Below are 18,557 nucleotides of genomic sequence, written 5' to 3'. Positions count from 1 at the left end.
TAAAATCAGAAAGAATTGAATTCAATGTTTTTTGTTCATTTTGCTTGTTTGTCGGATTTTGGGATGGACTCTTTGGCTTTGCTTTTCTTCTCCTCATTGGATTTTTCATGTTCAAAGTTGCAGAAGCCAGAAGATTACAAGCTCATTTTGGTTCAACTTCAGCAACTGTGCATTGCATTGCCATGTAATGTGATGCAATGCTATCTTTCTAGCTCTCCCTTTTTACTTCCTTTTGGATAAACAGACATATTAGGCAAGCATTTTGGAGCTTTCACCTAAATAACTACAGGTGGTGAGATAAGCTGCACAATATAATTGACCTTTCAGTATATTGTTGCACACACACCATCTATTTAGCAAATGCCCTTGTTATCAACAGCAGCCTTTTAAACTCACCTGAGCTAACAGGTATGTGCGCTGGTTACTCTGCTGCGCTTAAAATTTCTTTTTTGGTTTGCTACAATGCCTTTTCTGAAACGTTGTCTCCTTCTGCTGGAACACTGACCTCTTTCATTTAATGCCTGCAGACTATAAAAGAGAACCCAACCCAAAAAGTTTGGTTGATTAGTCTGTGGCATTCTGTTAAACTGTTGCTTATGGCGGTCTCTGTGAGCTTCTCAGCGACATTCAGCCAGCCAGGTATCCTGCCTGCAGTAGATGGAATGTGGCAATGGAACGCTGGCTGCGCGTGTCATAATAGGCTCTGAGCCTTTATATACCTGTGCACAGCAGCAGCCACCTTCAGTCTGCTGCTGGACAGCCAGCAGCAGCAGCAGCAGGAGAGGTATGTAATCAGGAGCCCTCCTGCTAAGGGTAGACAGCTGCTCGTTCCACCCCACCCCCCGCCTTAATTGGTTCTCCTCCCTTCCAACGGTGTTGAGGCGGGTGGGAACAGCAGGGGGTGAAGGTGCTGTGTTTAAAGAGGTGGAGTTATGCAGATCTAAAACGCGTGGATTGCAGCAGCAGCAAGCCGAAAAGTGCAGGCATGTAAGGGATCTAGAGGTTGACAACATGTCTTCTTAACGGGAGTCCAGGAGCTCATCTCCACAAATGGACTTTTCAGGATCCTTGGGTGGCTCCGTAGTTTGAAACCAATTCTGGTTATCGCTTCTCGGCCTTTTGGCTAAGATCAAGTGTAGTATCTGTTCTTATCAGTTTAATATCTGATACGTCCCCTATCTGGGGACCATATATTAAATGGATTTTTAGAACAGGGAGATGGAAAAAGAGCTTGCTCTGTCCACTCCACGCATTGACCTGGTATTGCAGTATCTCCAGGACCGGTGCACCCCTTCTTTAATGCAGTTTCTAAAATCAGAAAGAATTGAATTCAATGTTTTTTGTTCATTTTGCTTGTTTGTCGGATTTTGGGATGGACTCTTTGGCTTTGCTTTTCTTCTCCTCATTGGATTTTTCATGTTCAAAGTTGCAGAAGCCAGATTACAAGCTCATTTTGGTTCAACTTCAGCAACTGTGCATTGCATTGCCATGTAATGTGATGCAATGCTATCTTTCTAGCTCTCCCTTTTTACTTCCTTTTGGATAAACAGACATATTAGGCAAGCATTTTGGAGCTTTCACCTAAATAACTACAGGTGGTGAGATAAGCTGCACAATATAATTGACCTTTCAGTATATTGTTGCACACACACCATCTATTTAGCAAATGCCCTTGTTATCAACAGCAGCCTTTTAAACTCACCTGAGCTAACAGGTATGTGCGCTGGTTACTCTGCTGCGCTTAAAATTTCTTTTTTGGTTTGCTACAATGCCTTTTCTGAAACGTTGTCTCCTTCTGCTGGAACACTGACTTCTTTCATTTAATGCCTGCAGACTATAAAAGAGAACCCAACCCAAAAAGTTTGGTTGATTAGTCTGTGGCATTCTGTTAAACTGTTGCTTATGGCGGTCTCTGTGAGCTTCTCAGCGACATTCAGCCAGTCAGGTATCCTGCCTGCAGTAGATGGAATGTGACAATGGAACGCTGGCTGCGCGTGTCATAATAGGCTCTGAGCCTTTATATACCTGTGCACAGCAGCAGCCACCTTCAGTCTGCTGCTGGACAGCCAGCAGCAGCAGCAGCAGGAGAGGTATGTAATCAGGAGCCCTCCTGCTAAGGGTAGACAGCTGCTCGTTCCACCCCACCCCCCGCCTTAATTGGTTCTCCTCCCTTCCAACGGTGTTGAGGCGGGTGGGAACAGCAGGGGGTGAAGGTGCTGTGTTTAAAGAGGTGGAGTTATGCAGATCTAAAACGCGTGGATTGCAGCAGCAGCAAGCCGAAAAGTGCAGGCATGTAAGGGATCTAGAGGTTGACAACATGTCTTCTTAACGGGAGTCCAGGAGCTCATCTCCACAAATGGACTTTTCAGGATCCTTGGGTGGCTCCGTAGTTTGAAACCAATTCTGGTTATCGCTTCTCGGCCTTTTGGCTAAGATCAAGTGTAGTATCTGTTCTTATCAGTTTAATATCTGATACGTCCCCTATCTGGGGACCATATATTAAATGGATTTTTAGAACAGGGAGATGGAAAAAGAGCTTGCTCTGTCCACTCCACGCATTGACCTGGTCTTGCAGTATCTCCAGGACCGGTGCACCCCTTCTTTAATGCAGTTTCTAAAATCAGAAAGAATTGAATTCAATGTTTTTTGTTCATTTTGCTTGTTTGTCGGATTTTGGGATGGACTCTTTGGCTTTGCTTTTCTTCTCCTCATTGGATTTTTCATGTTCAAAGTTGCAGAAGCCAGATTACAAGCTCATTTTGGTTCAACTTCAGCAACTGTGCATTGCATTGCCATGTAATGTGATGCAATGCTATCTTTCTAGCTCTCCCTTTTTACTTCCTTTTGGATAAACAGACATATTAGGCAAGCATTTTGGAGCTTTCACCTAAATAACTACAGGTGGTGAGATAAGCTGCACAATATAATTGACCTTTCAGTATATTGTTGCACACACACCATCTATTTAGCAAATGCCCTTGTTATCAACAGCAGCCTTTTAAACTCACCTGAGCTAACAGGTATGTGCGCTGGTTACTCTGCTGCGCTTAAAATTTCTTTTTTGGTTTGCTACAATGCCTTTTCTGAAACGTTGTCTCCTTCTGCTGGAACACTGACTTCTTTCATTTAATGCCTGCAGACTATAAAAGAGAACCCAACCCAAAAAGTTTGGTTGATTAGTCTGTGGCATTCTGTTAAACTGTTGCTTATGGCGGTCTCTGTGAGCTTCTCAGCGACATTCAGCCAGCCAGGTATCCTGCCTGCAGTAGATGGAATGTGGCAATGGAACGCTGGCTGCGCGTGTCATAATAGGCTCTGAGCCTTTATATACCTGTGCACAGCAGCAGCCACCTTCAGTCTGCTGCTGGACAGCCAGCAGCAGCAGCAGCAGCAGAAGAGGTATGTAATCAGGAGCCCTCCTGCTAAGGGTAGACAGCTGCTCGTTCCACCCCACCCCCCGCCTTAATTGGTTCTCCTCCCTTCCAACGGTGTTGAGGCGGGTGGGAACAGCAGGGGGTGAAGGTGCTGTGTTTAAAGAGGTGGAGTTATGCAGATCTAAAACGCGTGGATTGCAGCAGCAGCAAGCCGAAAAGTGCAGGCATGTAAGGGATCTAGAGGTTGACAACATGTCTTCTTAACGGGAGTCCAGGAGCTCATCTCCACAAATGGACTTTTCAGGATCCTTGGGTGGCTCCGTAGTTTGAAACCAATTCTGGTTATCGCTTCTCGGCCTTTTGGCTAAGATCAAGTGTAGTATCTGTTCTTATCAGTTTAATATCTGATACGTCCCCTATCTGAGGACCATATATTAAATGGATTTTTAGAACAGGGAGATGGAAAAAGAGCTTGCTCTGTCCACTCCACGCATTGACCTGGTATTGCAGTATCTCCAGGACCGGTGCACCCCTTCTTTAATGCAGTTTCTAAAATCAGAAAGAATTGAATTCAATGTTTTTTGTTCATTTTGCTTGTTTGTCGGATTTTGGGATGGACTCTTTGGCTTTGCTTTTCTTCTCCTCATTGGATTTTTCATGTTCAAAGTTGCAGAAGCCAGATTACAAGCTCATTTTGGTTCAACTTCAGCAACTGTGCATTGCATTGCCATGTAATGTGATGCAATGCTATCTTTCTAGCTCTCCCTTTTTACTTCCTTTTGGATAAACAGACATATTAGGCAAGCATTTTGGAGCTTTCACCTAAATAACTACAGGTGGTGAGATAAGCTGCACAATATAATTGACCTTTCAGTATATTGTTGCACACACACCATCTATTTAGCAAATGCCCTTGTTATCAACAGCAGCCTTTTAAACTCACCTGAGCTAACAGGTATGTGCGCTGGTTACTCTGCTGCGCTTAAAATTTCTTTTTTGGTTTGCTACAATGCCTTTTCTGAAACGTTGTCTCCTTCTGCTGGAACACTGACTTCTTTCATTTAATGCCTGCAGACTATAAAAGAGAACCCAACCCAAAAAGTTTGGTTGATTAGTCTGTGGCATTCTGTTAAACTGTTGCTTATGGCGGTCTCTGTGAGCTTCTCAGCGACATTCAGCCAGCCAGGTATCCTGCCTGCAGTAGATGGAATGTGGCAATGGAACGCTGGCTGCGCGTGTCATAATAGGCTCTGAGCCTTTATATACCTGTGCACAGCAGCAGCCACCTTCAGTCTGCTGCTGGACAGCCAGCAGCAGCAGCAGCAGCAGGAGAGGTATGTAATCAGGAGCCCTCCTGCTAAGGGTAGACAGCTGCTCGTTCCACCCCACCCCCCGCCTTAATTGGTTCTCCTCCCTTCCAACGGTGTTGAGGCGGGTGGGAACAGCAGGGGGTGAAGGTGCTGTGTTTAAAGAGGTGGAGTTATGCAGATCTAAAACGCGTGGATTGCAGCAGCAGCAAGCCGAAAAGTGCAGGCATGTAAGGGATCTAGAGGTTGACAACATGTCTTCTTAACGGGAGTCCAGGAGCTCATCTCCACAAATGGACTTTTCAGGATCCTTGGGTGGCTCCGTAGTTTGAAACCAATTCTGGTTATCGCTTCTCGGCCTTTTGGCTAAGATCAAGTGTAGTATCTGTTCTTATCAGTTTAATATCTGATACGTCCCCTATCTGGGGACCATATATTAAATGGATTTTTAGAACAGGGAGATGGAAAAAGAGCTTGCTCTGTCCACTCCACGCATTGACCTGGTATTGCAGTATCTCCAGGACCGGTGCACCCCTTCTTTAATGCAGTTTCTAAAATCAGAAAGAATTGAATTCAATGTTTTTTGTTCATTTTGCTTGTTTGTCGGATTTTGGGATGGACTCTTTGGCTTTGCTTTTCTTCTCCTCATTGGATTTTTCATGTTCAAAGTTGCAGAAGCCAGATTACAAGCTCATTTTGGTTCAACTTCAGCAACTGTGCATTGCATTGCCATGTAATGTGATGCAATGCTATCTTTCTAGCTCTCCCTTTTTACTTCCTTTTGGATAAACAGACATATTAGGCAAGCATTTTGGAGCTTTCACCTAAATAACTACAGGTGGTGAGATAAGCTGCACAATATAATTGACCTTTCAGTATATTGTTGCACACACACCATCTATTTAGCAAATGCCCTTGTTATCAACAGCAGCCTTTTAAACTCACCTGAGCTAACAGGTATGTGCGCTGGTTACTCTGCTGCGCTTAAAATTTCTTTTTTGGTTTGCTACAATGCCTTTTCTGAAACGTTGTCTCCTTCTGCTGGAACACTGACTTCTTTCATTTAATGCCTGCAGACTATAAAAGAGAACCCAACCCAAAAAGTTTGGTTGATTAGTCTGTGGCATTCTGTTAAACTGTTGCTTATGGCGGTCTCTGTGAGCTTCTCAGCGACATTCAGCCAGCCAGGTATCCTGCCTGCAGTAGATGGAATGTGGCAATGGAACGCTGGCTGCGCGTGTCATAATAGGCTCTGAGCCTTTATATACCTGTGCACAGCAGCAGCCACCTTCAGTCTGCTGCTGGACAGCCAGCAGCAGCAGCAGCAGGAGAGGTATGTAATCAGGAGCCCTCCTGCTAAGGGTAGACAGCTGCTCGTTCCACCCCACCCCCCGCCTTAATTGGTTCTCCTCCCTTCCAACGGTGTTGAGGCGGGTGGGAACAGCAGGGGGTGAAGGTGCTGTGTTTAAAGAGGTGGAGTTATGCAGATCTAAAACGCGTGGATTGCAGCAGCAGCAAGCCGAAAAGTGCAGGCATGTAAGGGATCTAGAGGTTGACAACATGTCTTCTTAACGGGAGTCCAGGAGCTCATCTCCACAAATGGACTTTTCAGGATCCTTGGGTGGCTCCGTAGTTTGAAACCAATTCTGGTTATCGCTTCTCGGCCTTTTGGCTAAGATCAAGTGTAGTATCTGTTCTTATCAGTTTAATATCTGATACGTCCCCTATCTGGGGACCATATATTAAATGGATTTTTAGAACAGGGAGATGGAAAAAGAGCTTGCTCTGTCCACTCCACGCATTGACCTGGTATTGCAGTATCTCCAGGACCGGTGCACCCCTTCTTTAATGCAGTTTCTAAAATCAGAAAGAATTGAATTCAATGTTTTTTGTTCATTTTGCTTGTTTGTCGGATTTTGGGATGGACTCTTTGGCTTTGCTTTTCTTCTCCTCATTGGATTTTTCATGTTCAAAGTTGCAGAAGCCAGATTACAAGCTCATTTTGGTTCAACTTCAGCAACTGTGCATTGCATTGCCATGTAATGTGATGCAATGCTATCTTTCTAGCTCTCCCTTTTTACTTCCTTTTGGATAAACAGACATATTAGGCAAGCATTTTGGAGCTTTCACCTAAATAACTACAGGTGGTGAGATAAGCTGCACAATATAATTGACCTTTCAGTATATTGTTGCACACACACCATCTATTTAGCAAATGCCCTTGTTATCAACAGCAGCCTTTTAAACTCACCTGAGCTAACAGGTATGTGCGCTGGTTACTCTGCTGCGCTTAAAATTTCTTTTTTGGTTTGCTACAATGCCTTTTCTGAAACGTTGTCTCCTTCTGCTGGAACACTGACTTCTTTCATTTAATGCCTGCAGACTATAAAAGAGAACCCAACCCAAAAAGTTTGGTTGATTAGTCTGTGGCATTCTGTTAAACTGTTGCTTATGGCGGTCTCTGTGAGCTTCTCAGCGACATTCAGCCAGCCAGGTATCCTGCCTGCAGTAGATGGAATGTGGCAATGGAACGCTGGCTGCGCATGTCATAATAGGCTCTGAGCCTTTATATACCTGTGCACAGCAGCAGCCACCTTCAGTGTGCTGCTGGACAGCCAGCAGCAGCAGCAGCAGGAGAGGTATGTAATCAGGAGCCCTCCTGCTAAGGGTAGACAGCTGCTCGTTCCACCCCACCCCCCGCCTTAATTGGTTCTCCTCCTTTCCAACGGTGTTGAGGCGGGTGGGAACAGCAGGGGGTGAAGGTGCTGTGTTTAAAGAGGTGGAGTTATGCAGATCTAAAACGCGTGGATTGCAGCAGCAGCAAGCCGAAAAGTGCAGGCATGTAAGGGATCTAGAGGTTGACAACATGTCTTCTTAACGGGAGTCCAGGAGCTCATCTCCACAAATGGACTTTTCAGGATCCTTGGGTGGCTCCGTAGTTTGAAACCAATTCTGGTTATCGCTTCTCGGCCTTTTGGCTAAGATCAAGTGTAGTATCTGTTCTTATCAGTTTAATATCTGATACGTCCCCTATCTGGGGACCATATATTAAATGGATTTTTAGAACAGGGAGATGGAAAAAGAGCTTGCTCTGTCCACTCCACGCATTGACCTGGTATTGCAGTATCTCCAGGACCGGTGCACCCCTTCTTTAATGCAGTTTCTAAAATCAGAAAGAATTGAATTCAATGTTTTTTGTTCATTTTGCTTGTTTGTCGGATTTTGGGATGGACTCTTTGGCTTTGCTTTTCTTCTCCTCATTGGATTTTTCATGTTCAAAGTTGCAGAAGCCAGATTACAAGCTCATTTTGGTTCAACTTCAGCAACTGTGCATTGCATTGCCATGTAATGTGATGCAATGCTATCTTTCTAGCTCTCCCTTTTTACTTCCTTTTGGATAAACAGACATATTAGGCAAGCATTTTGGAGCTTTCACCTAAATAACTACAGGTGGTGAGATAAGCTGCACAATATAATTGACCTTTCAGTATATTGTTGCACACACACCATCTATTTAGCAAATGCCCTTGTTATCAACAGCAGCCTTTTAAACTCACCTGAGCTAACAGGTATGTGCGCTGGTTACTCTGCTGCGCTTAAAATTTCTTTTTTGGTTTGCTACAATGCCTTTTCTGAAACGTTGTCTCCTTCTGCTGGAACACTGACTTCTTTCATTTAATGCCTGCAGACTATAAAAGAGAACCCAACCCAAAAAGTTTGGTTGATTAGTCTGTGGCATTCTGTTAAACTGTTGCTTATGGCGGTCTCTGTGAGCTTCTCAGCGACATTCAGCCAGCCAGGTATCCTGCCTGCAGTAGATGGAATGTGACAATGGAACGCTGGCTGCGCGTGTCATAATAGGCTCTGAGCCTTTATATACCTGTGCACAGCAGCAGCCACCTTCAGTCTGCTGCTGGACAGCCAGCAGCAGCAGCAGCAGCAGGAGAGGTATGTAATCAGGAGCCCTCCTGCTAAGGGTAGACAGCTGCTCGTTCCACCCCACCCCCCGCCTTAATTGGTTCTCCTCCCTTCCAACGGTGTTGAGGCGGGTGGGAACAGCAGGGGGTGAAGGTGCTGTGTTTAAAGAGGTGGAGTTATGCAGATCTAAAACGCGTGGATTGCAGCAGCAGCAAGCCGAAAAGTGCAGGCATGTAAGGGATCTAGAGGTTGACAACATGTCTTCTTAACGGGAGTCCAGGAGCTCATCTCCACAAATGGACTTTTCAGGATCCTTGGGTGGCTCTGTAGTTTGAAACCAATTCTGGTTATCGCTTCTCGGCCTTTTGGCTAAGATCAAGTGTAGTATCTGTTCTTATCAGTTTAATATCTGATACGTCCCCTATCTGGGGACCATATATTAAATGGATTTTTAGAACAGGGAGATGGAAAAAGAGCTTGCTCTGTCCACTCCACGCATTGACCTGGTATTGCAGTATCTCCAGGACCGGTGCACCCCTTCTTTAATGCAGTTTCTAAAATCAGAAAGAATTGAATTCAATGTTTTTTGTTCATTTTGCTTGTTTGTCGGATTTTGGGATGGACTCTTTGGCTTTGCTTTTCTTCTCCTCATTGGATTTTTCATGTTCAAAGTTGCAGAAGCCAGATTACAAGCTCATTTTGGTTCAACTTCAGCAACTGTGCATTGCATTGCCATGTAATGTGATGCAATGCTATCTTTCTAGCTCTCCCTTTTTACTTCCTTTTGGATAAACAGACATATTAGGCAAGCATTTTGGAGCTTTCACCTAAATAACTACAGGTGGTGAGATAAGCTGCACAATATAATTGACCTTTCAGTATATTGTTGCACACACACCATCTATTTAGCAAATGCCCTTGTTATCAACAGCAGCCTTTTAAACTCACCTGAGCTAACAGGTATGTGCGCTGGTTACTCTGCTGCGCTTAAAATTTCTTTTTTGGTTTGCTACAATGCCTTTTCTGAAACGTTGTCTCCTTCTGCTGGAACACTGACTTCTTTCATTTAATGCCTGCAGACTATAAAAGAGAACCCAACCCAAAAAGTTTGGTTGATTAGTCTGTGGCATTCTGTTAAACTGTTGCTTATGGCGGTCTCTGTGAGCTTCTCAGCGACATTCAGCCAGCCAGGTATCCTGCCTGCAGTAGATGGAATGTGGCAATGGAACGCTGGCTGCGCGTGTCATAATAGGCTCTGAGCCTTTATATACCTGTGCACAGCAGCAGCCACCTTCAGTCTGCTGCTGGACAGCCAGCAGCAGCAGCAGCAGGAGAGGTATGTAATCAGGAGCCCTCCTGCTAAGGGTAGACAGCTGCTCGTTCCACCCCACCCCCCGCCTTAATTGGTTCTCCTCCCTTCCAACGGTGTTGAGGCGGGTGGGAACAGCAGGGGGTGAAGGTGCTGTGTTTAAAGAGGTGGAGTTATGCAGATCTAAAACGCGTGGATTGCAGCAGCAGCAAGCCGAAAAGTGCAGGCATGTAAGGGATCTAGAGGTTGACAACATGTCTTCTTAACGGGAGTCCAGGAGCTCATCTCCACAAATGGACTTTTCAGGATCCTTGGGTGGCTCCGTAGTTTGAAACCAATTCTGGTTATCGCTTCTCGGCCTTTTGGCTAAGATCAAGTGTAGTATCTGTTCTTATCAGTTTAATATCTGATACGTCCCCTATCTGGGGACCATATATTAAATGGATTTTTAGAACAGGGAGATGGAAAAAGAGCTTGCTCTGTCCACTCCACGCATTGACCTGGTATTGCAGTATCTCCAGGACCGGTGCACCCCTTCTTTAATGCAGTTTCTAAAATCAGAAAGAATTGAATTCAATGTTTTTTGTTCATTTTGCTTGTTTGTCGGATTTTGGGATGGACTCTTTGGCTTTGCTTTTCTTCTCCTCATTGGATTTTTCATGTTCAAAGTTGCAGAAGCCAGATTACAAGCTCATTTTGGTTCAACTTCAGCAACTGTGCATTGCATTGCCATGTAATGTGATGCAATGCTATCTTTCTAGCTCTCCCTTTTTACTTCCTTTTGGATAAACAGACATATTAGGCAAGCATTTTGGAGCTTTCACCTAAATAACTACAGGTGGTGAGATAAGCTGCACAATATAATTGACCTTTCAGTATATTGTTGCACACACACCATCTATTTAGCAAATGCCCTTGTTATCAACAGCAGCCTTTTAAACTCACCTGAGCTAACAGGTATGTGCGCTGGTTACTCTGCTGCGCTTAAAATTTCTTTTTTGGTTTGCTACAATGCCTTTTCTGAAACGTTGTCTCCTTCTGCTGGAACACTGACTTCTTTCATTTAATGCCTGCAGACTATAAAAGAGAACCCAACCCAAAAAGTTTGGTTGATTAGTCTGTGGCATTCTGTTAAACTGTTGCTTATGGCGGTCTCTGTGAGCTTCTCAGCGACATTCAGCCAGCCAGGTATCCTGCCTGCAGTAGATGGAATGTGGCAATGGAACGCTGGCTGCGCGTGTCATAATAGGCTCTGAGCCTTTATATACCTGTGCACAGCAGCAGCCACCTTCAGTCTGCTGCTGGACAGCCAGCAGCAGCAGCAGCAGGAGAGGTATGTAATCAGGAGCCCTCCTGCTAAGGGTAGACAGCTGCTCGTTCCACCCCACCCCCCGCCTTAATTGGTTCTCCTCCCTTCCAACGGTGTTGAGGCGGGTGGGAACAGCAGGGGGTGAAGGTGCTGTGTTTAAAGAGGTGGAGTTATGCAGATCTAAAACGCGTGGATTGCAGCAGCAGCAAGCCGAAAAGTGCAGGCATGTAAGGGATCTAGAGGTTGACAACATGTCTTCTTAACGGGAGTCCAGGAGCTCATCTCCACAAATGGACTTTTCAGGATCCTTGGGTGGCTCCGTAGTTTGAAACCAATTCTGGTTATCGCTTCTTGGCCTTTTGGCTAAGATCAAGTGTAGTATCTGTTCTTATCAGTTTAATATCTGATACGTCCCCTATCTGGGGACCATATATTAAATGGATTTTTAGAACAGGGAGATGGAAAAAGAGCTTGCTCTGTCCACTCCACGCATTGACCTGGTATTGCAGTATCTCCAGGACCGGTGCACCCCTTCTTTAATGCAGTTTCTAAAATCAGAAAGAATTGAATTCAATGTTTTTTGTTCATTTTGCTTGTTTGTCGGATTTTGGGATGGACTCTTTGGTTTTGCTTTTCTTCTCCTCATTGGATTTTTCATGTTCAAAGTTGCAGAAGCCAGATTACAAGCTCATTTTGGTTCAACTTCAGCAACTGTGCATTGCATTGCCATGTAATGTGATGCAATGCTATCTTTCTAGCTCTCCCTTTTTACTTCCTTTTGGATAAACAGACATATTAGGCAAGCATTTTGGAGCTTTCACCTAAATAACTACAGGTGGTGAGATAAGCTGCACAATATAATTGACCTTTCAGTATATTGTTGCACACACACCATCTATTTAGCAAATGCCCTTGTTATCAACAGCAGCCTTTTAAACTCACCTGAGCTAACAGGTATGTGCGCTGGTTACTCTGCTGCGCTTAAAATTTCTTTTTTGGTTTGCTACAATGCCTTTTCTGAAACGTTGTCTCCTTCTGCTGGAACACTGACTTCTTTCATTTAATGCCTGCAGACTATAAAAGAGAACCCAACCCAAAAAGTTTGGTTGATTAGTCTGTGGCATTCTGTTAAACTGTTGCTTATGGCGGTCTCTGTGAGCTTCTCAGCGACATTCAGCCAGCCAGGTATCCTGCCTGCAGTAGATGGAATGTGGCAATGGAACGCTGGCTGCGCGTGTCATAATAGGCTCTGAGCCTTTATATACCTGTGCACAGCAGCAGCCACCTTCAGTCTGCTGCTGGACAGCCAGCAGCAGCAGCAGCAGGAGAGGTATGTAATCAGGAGCCCTCCTGCTAAGGGTAGACAGCTGCTCGTTCCACCCCACCCCCCGCCTTAATTGGTTCTCCTCCCTTCCAACGGTGTTGAGGCGGGTGGGAACAGCAGGGGGTGAAGGTGCTGTGTTTAAAGAGGTGGAGTTATGCAGATCTAAAACGCGTGGATTGCAGCAGCAGCAAGCCGAAAAGTGCAGGCATGTAAGGGATCTAGAGGTTGACAACATGTCTTCTTAACGGGAGTCCAGGAGCTCATCTCCACAAATGGACTTTTCAGGATCCTTGGGTGGCTCCGTAGTTTGAAACCAATTCTGGTTATCGCTTCTCGGCCTTTTGGCTAAGATCAAGTGTAGTATCTGTTCTTATCAGTTTAATATCTGATACGTCCCCTATCTGGGGACCATATATTAAATGGATTTTTAGAACAGGGAGATGGAAAAAGAGCTTGCTCTGTCCACTCCACGCATTGACCTGGTATTGCAGTATCTCCAGGACCGGTGCACCCCTTCTTTAATGCAGTTTCTAAAATCAGAAAGAATTGAATTCAATGTTTTTTGTTCATTTTGCTTGTTTGTCGGATTTTGGGATGGACTCTTTGGCTTTGCTTTTCTTCTCCTCATTGGATTTTTCATGTTCAAAGTTGCAGAAGCCAGATTACAAGCTCATTTTGGTTCAACTTCAGCAACTGTGCATTGCATTGCCATGTAATGTGATGCAATGCTATCTTTCTAGCTCTCCCTTTTTACTTCCTTTTGGATAAACAGACATATTAGGCAAGCATTTTGGAGCTTTCACCTAAATAACTACAGGTGGTGAGATAAGCTGCACAATATAATTGACCTTTCAGTATATTGCTGCACACACACCATCTATTTAGCAAATGCCCTTGTTATCAACAGCAGCCTTTTAAACTCACCTGAGCTAACAGGTATGTGCGCTGGTTACTCTGCTGCGCTTAAAATTTCTTTTTTGGTTTGCTACAATGCCTTTTCTGAAACGTTGTCTCCTTCTGCTGGAACACTGGCTTCTTTCATTTAATGCCTGCAGACTATAAAAGAGAACCCAACCCAAAAAGTTTGGTTGATTAGTCTGTGGCATTCTGTTAAACTGTTGCTTATGGCGGTCTCTGTGAGCTTCTCAGCGACATTCAGCCAGCCAGGTATCCTGCCTGCAGTAGATGGAATGTGGCAATGGAACGCTGGCTGCGCGTGTCATAATAGGCTCTGAGCCTTTATATACCTGTGCACAGCAGCAGCCACCTTCAGTCTGCTGCTGGACAGCCAGCAGCAGCAGCAGCAGGAGAGGTATGTAATCAGGAGCCCTCCTGCTAAGGGTAGACAGCTGCTCGTTCCACCCCACCCCCCGCCTTAATTGGTTCTCCTCCCTTCCAACGGTGTTGAGGCGGGTGGGAACAGCAGGGGGTGAAGGTGCTGTGTTTAAAGAGGTGGAGTTATGCAGATCTAAAACGCGTGGATTGCAGCAGCAGCAAGCCGAAAAGTGCAGGCATGTAAGGGATCTAGAGGTTGACAACATGTCTTCTTAACGGGAGTCCAGGAGCTCATCTCCACAAATGGACTTTTCAGGATCCTTGGGTGGCTCCGTAGTTTGAAACCAATTCTGGTTATCGCTTCTCGGCCTTTTGGCTAAGATCAAGTGTAGTATCTGTTCTTATCAGTTTAATATCTGATACGTCCCCTATCTGGGGACCATATATTAAATGGATTTTTAGAACAGAGAGATGGAAAAAGAGCTTGCTCTGTCCACTCCACGCATTGACCTGGTATTGCAGTATCTCCAGGACCGGTGCACCCCTTCTTTAATGCAGTTTCTAAAATCAGAAAGAATTGAATTCAATGTTTTTTGTTCATTTTGCTTGTTTGTCGGATTTTGGGATGGACTCTTTGGCTTTGCTTTTCTTCTCCTCATTGGATTTTTCATGTTCAAAGTTGCAGAAGCCAGATTACAAGCTCATTTTGGTTCAACTTCAGCAACTGTGCATTGCATTGCCATGTAATGTGATGCAATGCTATCTTTCTAGCTCTCCCTTTTTACTTCCTTTTGGATAAACAGACATATTAGGCAAGCATTTTGGAGCTTTCACCTAAATAACTACAGGTGGTGAGATAAGCTGCACAATATAATTGACCTTTCAGTATATTGTTGCACACACACCATCTATTTAGCAAATGCCCTTGTTATCAACAGCAGCCTTTTAAACTCACCTGAGCTAACAGGTATGTGCGCTGGTTACTCTGCTGCACTTAAAATTTCTTTTTTGGTTTGCTACAATGCCTTTTCTGAAACGTTGTCTCCTTCTGCTGGAACACTGACTTCTTTCATTTAATGCCTGCAGACTATAAAAGAGAACCCAACCCAAAAAGTTTGGTTGATTAGTCTGTGGCATTCTGTTAAACTGTTGCTTATGGCGGTCTCTGTGAGCTTCTCAGCGACATTCAGCCAGCCAGGTATCCTGCCTGCAGTAGATGGAATGTGGCAATGGAACGCTGGCTGCGCGTGTCATAATAGGCTCTGAGCCTTTATATACCTGTGCACAGCAGCAGCCACCTTCAGTCTGCTGCTGGACAGCCAGCAGCAGCAGCAGCAGGAGAGGTATGTAATCAGGAGCCCTCCTGCTAAGGGTAGACAGCTGCTCGTTCCACCCCACCCCCCGCCTTAATTGGTTCTCCTCCCTTCCAACGGTGTTGAGGCGGGTGGGAACAGCAGGGGGTGAAGGTGCTGTGTTTAAAGAGGTGGAGTTATGCAGATCTAAAACGCGTGGATTGCAGCAGCAGCAAGCCGAAAAGTGCAGGCATGTAAGGGATCTAGAGGTTGACAACATGTCTTCTTAACGGGAGTCCAGGAGCTCATCTCCACAAATGGACTTTTCAGGATCCTTGGGTGGCTCCGTAGTTTGAAACCAATTCTGGTTATCGCTTCTCGGCCTTTTGGCTAAGATCAAGTGTAGTATCTGTTCTTATCAGTTTAATATCTGATACGTCCCCTATCTGGGGACCATATATTAAATGGATTTTTAGAACAGGGAGATGGAAAAAGAGCTTGCTCTGTCCACTCCACGCATTGACCTGGTATTGCAGTATCTCCAGGACCGGTGCACCCCTTCTTTAATGCAGTTTCTAAAATCAGAAAGAATTGAATTCAATGTTTTTTGTTCATTTTGCTTGTTTGTCGGATTTTGGGATGGACTCTTTGGCTTTGCTTTTCTTCTCCTCATTGGATTTTTCATGTTCAAAGTTGCAGAAGCCAGATTACAAGCTCATTTTGGTTCAACTTCAGCAACTGTGCATTGCATTGCCATGTAATGTGATGCAATGCTATCTTTCTAGCTCTCCCTTTTTACTTCCTTTTGGATAAACAGACATATTAGGCAAGCATTTTGGAGCTTTCACCTAAATAACTACAGGTGGTGAGATAAGCTGCACAATATAATTGACCTTTCAGTATATTGTTGCACACACACCATCTATTTAGCAAATGCCCTTGTTATCAACAGCAGCCTTTTAAACTCACCTGAGCTAACAGGTATGTGCGCTGGTTACTCTGCTGCGCTTAAAATTTCTTTTTTGGTTTGCTACAATGCCTTTTCTGAAACGTTGTCTCCTTCTGCTGGAACACTGACTTCTTTCATTTAATGCCTGCAGACTATAAAAGAGAACCCAACCCAAAAAGTTTGGTTGATTAGTCTGTGGCATTCTGTTAAACTGTTGCTTATGGCGGTCTCTGTGTGCTTCTCAGCGACATTCAGCCAGCCAGGTATCCTGCCTGCAGTAGATGGAATGTGGCAATGGAACGCTGGCTGCGCGTGTCATAATAGGCTCTGAGCCTTTATATACCTGTGCACAGCAGCAGCCACCTTCAGTCTGCTGCTGGACAGCCAGCAGCAGCAGCAGCAGGAGAGGTATGTAATCAGGAGCCCTCCTGCTAAGGGTAGACAGCTGCTCGTTCCACCCCACCCCCCGCCTTAATTGGTTCTCCTCCCTTCCAACGGTGTTGAGGCGGGTGGGAACAGCAGGGGGTGAAGGTGCTGTGTTTAAAGAGGTGGAGTTATGCAGATCTAAAACGCGTGGATTGCAGCAGCAGCAAGCCGAAAAGTGCAGGCATGTAAGGGATCTAGAGGTTGACAACATGTCTTCTTAACGGGAGTCCAGGAGCTCATCTCCACAAATGGACTTTTCAGGATCCTTGGGTGGCTCCGTAGTTTGAAACCAATTCTGGTTATCGCTTCTCGGCCTTTTGGCTAAGATCAAGTGTAGTATCTGTTCTTATCAGTTTAATATCTGATACGTCCCCTATCTGGGGACCATATATTAAATGGATTTTTAGAACAGAGAGATGGAAAAAGAGCTTGCTCTGTCCACTCCACGCATTGACCTGGTATTGCAGTATCTCCAGGACCGGTGCACCCCTTCTTTAATGCAGTTTCTAAAATCAGAAAGAATTGAATTCAATGTTTTTTGTTCATTTTGCTTGTTTGTCGGATTTTGGGATGGACTCTTTGGCTTTGCTTTTCTTCTCCTCATTGGATTTTTCATGTTCAAAGTTGCAGAAGCCAGATTACAAGCTCATTTTGGTTCAACTTCAGCAACTGTGCATTGCATTGCCATGTAATGTGATGCAATGCTATCTTTCTAGCTCTCCCTTTTTACTTCCTTTTGGATAAACAGACATATTAGGCAAGCATTTTGGAGCTTTCACCTAAATAACTACAGGTGGTGAGATAAGCTGCACAATATAATTGACCTTTCAGTATATTGTTGCACACACACCATCTATTTAGCAAATGCCCTTGTTATCAACAGCAGCCTTTTAAACTCACCTGAGCTAACAGGTATGTGCGCTGGTTACTCTGCTGCGCTTAAAATTTCTTTTTTGGTTTGCTACAATGCCTTTTCTGAAACGTTGTCTCCTTCTGCTGGAACACTGACTTCTTTCATTTAATGCCTGCAGACTATAAAAGAGAACCCAACCCAAAAAGTTTGGTTGATTAGTCTGTGGCATTCTGTTAAACTGTTGCTTATGGCGGTCTCTGTGAGCTTCTCAGCGACATTCAGCCAGCCAGGTATCCTGCCTGCAGTAGATGGAATGTGGCAATGGAACGCTGGCTGCGCGTGTCATAATAGGCTCTGAGCCTTTATATACCTGTGCACAGCAGCAGCCACCTTCAGTCTGCTGCTGGACAGCCAGCAGCAGCAGCAGCAGGAGAGGTATGTAATCAGGAGCCCTCCTGCTAAGGGTAGACAGCTGCTCGTTCCACCCCACCCCCCGCCTTAATTGGTTCTCCTCCCTTCCAACGGTGTTGAGGCGGGTGGAAACAGCAGGGGGTGAAGGTGCTGTGTTTAAAGAGGTGGAGTTATGCAGATCTAAAACGCGTGGATTGCAGCAGCAGCAAGCCGAAAAGTGCAGGCATGTAAGGGATCTAGAGGTTGACAACATGTCTTCTTAACGGGAGTCCAGGAGCTCATCTCCACAAATGGACTTTTCAGGATCCTTGGGTGGCTCCGTAGTTTGAAACCAATTCTGGTTATCGCTTCTCGGCCTTTTGGCTAAGATCAAGTGTAGTATCTGTTCTTATCAGTTTAATATCTGATACGTCCCCTATCTGGGGACCATATATTAAATGGATTTTTAGAACAGGGAGATGGAAAAAGAGCTTGCTCTGTCCACTCCACGCATTGACCTGGTATTGCAGTATCTCCAGGACCGGTGCACCCCTTCTTTAATGCAGTTTCTAAAATCAGAAAGAATTGAATTCAATGTTTTTTGTTCATTTTGCTTGTTTGTCGGATTTTGGGATGGACTCTTTGGCTTTGCTTTTCTTCTCCTCATTGGATTTTTCATGTTCAAAGTTGCAGAAGCCAGATTACAAGCTCATTTTGGTTCAACTTCAGCAACTGTGCATTGCATTGCCATGTAATGTGATGCAATGCTATCTTTCTAGCTCTCCCTTTTTACTTCCTTTTGGATAAACAGACATATTAGGCAAGCATTTT

The 18,557-nt window shown here is 44.8% G+C and overlaps 14 non-coding genes across 14 annotated transcripts; all 14 read left to right on the top strand.

Moving 5' to 3' along the window:
- Positions 1–1,103: 1,103 nt before the first annotated feature.
- LOC141241714 (U2 spliceosomal RNA) lies at positions 1,104–1,294 on the top strand. Its single transcript, XR_012306413.1, has one exon. It is a non-coding gene; the product is annotated as a U2 spliceosomal RNA (small nuclear RNA).
- Positions 1,295–2,409: 1,115 nt separating this feature from the next.
- On the top strand, positions 2,410–2,600 carry LOC141241837 (U2 spliceosomal RNA). The gene has a single exon (XR_012306531.1). It is a non-coding gene; the product is annotated as a U2 spliceosomal RNA (small nuclear RNA).
- Positions 2,601–3,718: 1,118 nt separating this feature from the next.
- LOC141241863 (U2 spliceosomal RNA) lies at positions 3,719–3,909 on the top strand. Its single transcript, XR_012306556.1, has one exon. It is a non-coding gene; the product is annotated as a U2 spliceosomal RNA (small nuclear RNA).
- A 1,118-nt stretch (positions 3,910–5,027) lies between these two features.
- On the top strand, positions 5,028–5,218 carry LOC141241713 (U2 spliceosomal RNA). Its single transcript, XR_012306412.1, has one exon. It is a non-coding gene; the product is annotated as a U2 spliceosomal RNA (small nuclear RNA).
- Positions 5,219–6,333: 1,115 nt separating this feature from the next.
- On the top strand, positions 6,334–6,524 carry LOC141241712 (U2 spliceosomal RNA). Its single transcript, XR_012306411.1, has one exon. It is a non-coding gene; the product is annotated as a U2 spliceosomal RNA (small nuclear RNA).
- Positions 6,525–7,639: 1,115 nt separating this feature from the next.
- LOC141241711 (U2 spliceosomal RNA) lies at positions 7,640–7,830 on the top strand. The gene has a single exon (XR_012306410.1). It is a non-coding gene; the product is annotated as a U2 spliceosomal RNA (small nuclear RNA).
- Positions 7,831–8,948: 1,118 nt separating this feature from the next.
- Positions 8,949–9,139, top strand: LOC141241710 (U2 spliceosomal RNA). Its single transcript, XR_012306409.1, has one exon. It is a non-coding gene; the product is annotated as a U2 spliceosomal RNA (small nuclear RNA).
- A 1,115-nt stretch (positions 9,140–10,254) lies between these two features.
- Positions 10,255–10,445, top strand: LOC141241709 (U2 spliceosomal RNA). Its single transcript, XR_012306408.1, has one exon. It is a non-coding gene; the product is annotated as a U2 spliceosomal RNA (small nuclear RNA).
- Positions 10,446–11,560: 1,115 nt separating this feature from the next.
- LOC141241830 (U2 spliceosomal RNA) lies at positions 11,561–11,751 on the top strand. Its single transcript, XR_012306524.1, has one exon. It is a non-coding gene; the product is annotated as a U2 spliceosomal RNA (small nuclear RNA).
- A 1,115-nt stretch (positions 11,752–12,866) lies between these two features.
- LOC141241708 (U2 spliceosomal RNA) lies at positions 12,867–13,057 on the top strand. The gene has a single exon (XR_012306407.1). It is a non-coding gene; the product is annotated as a U2 spliceosomal RNA (small nuclear RNA).
- Positions 13,058–14,172: 1,115 nt separating this feature from the next.
- Positions 14,173–14,363, top strand: LOC141241870 (U2 spliceosomal RNA). The gene has a single exon (XR_012306563.1). It is a non-coding gene; the product is annotated as a U2 spliceosomal RNA (small nuclear RNA).
- Positions 14,364–15,478: 1,115 nt separating this feature from the next.
- On the top strand, positions 15,479–15,669 carry LOC141241707 (U2 spliceosomal RNA). Its single transcript, XR_012306406.1, has one exon. It is a non-coding gene; the product is annotated as a U2 spliceosomal RNA (small nuclear RNA).
- Positions 15,670–16,784: 1,115 nt separating this feature from the next.
- On the top strand, positions 16,785–16,975 carry LOC141241869 (U2 spliceosomal RNA). The gene has a single exon (XR_012306562.1). It is a non-coding gene; the product is annotated as a U2 spliceosomal RNA (small nuclear RNA).
- Positions 16,976–18,090: 1,115 nt separating this feature from the next.
- Positions 18,091–18,281, top strand: LOC141241706 (U2 spliceosomal RNA). The gene has a single exon (XR_012306405.1). It is a non-coding gene; the product is annotated as a U2 spliceosomal RNA (small nuclear RNA).
- The last annotated feature ends 276 nt before the right edge of the window (positions 18,282–18,557 follow it).

Source organism: Phyllobates terribilis, unplaced genomic scaffold, assembly GCF_046119375.1.
Source record: "Phyllobates terribilis strain yellow unplaced genomic scaffold, ASM4611937v1 Scaffold_1024__1_contigs__length_465996, whole genome shotgun sequence".
Classification (NCBI taxonomy): Eukaryota; Metazoa; Chordata; class Amphibia; order Anura; family Dendrobatidae; genus Phyllobates; species Phyllobates terribilis.
Note: the sequence above shows the minus strand (reverse complement) of the source record. Positions and strands in the feature narration are given on the sequence as shown.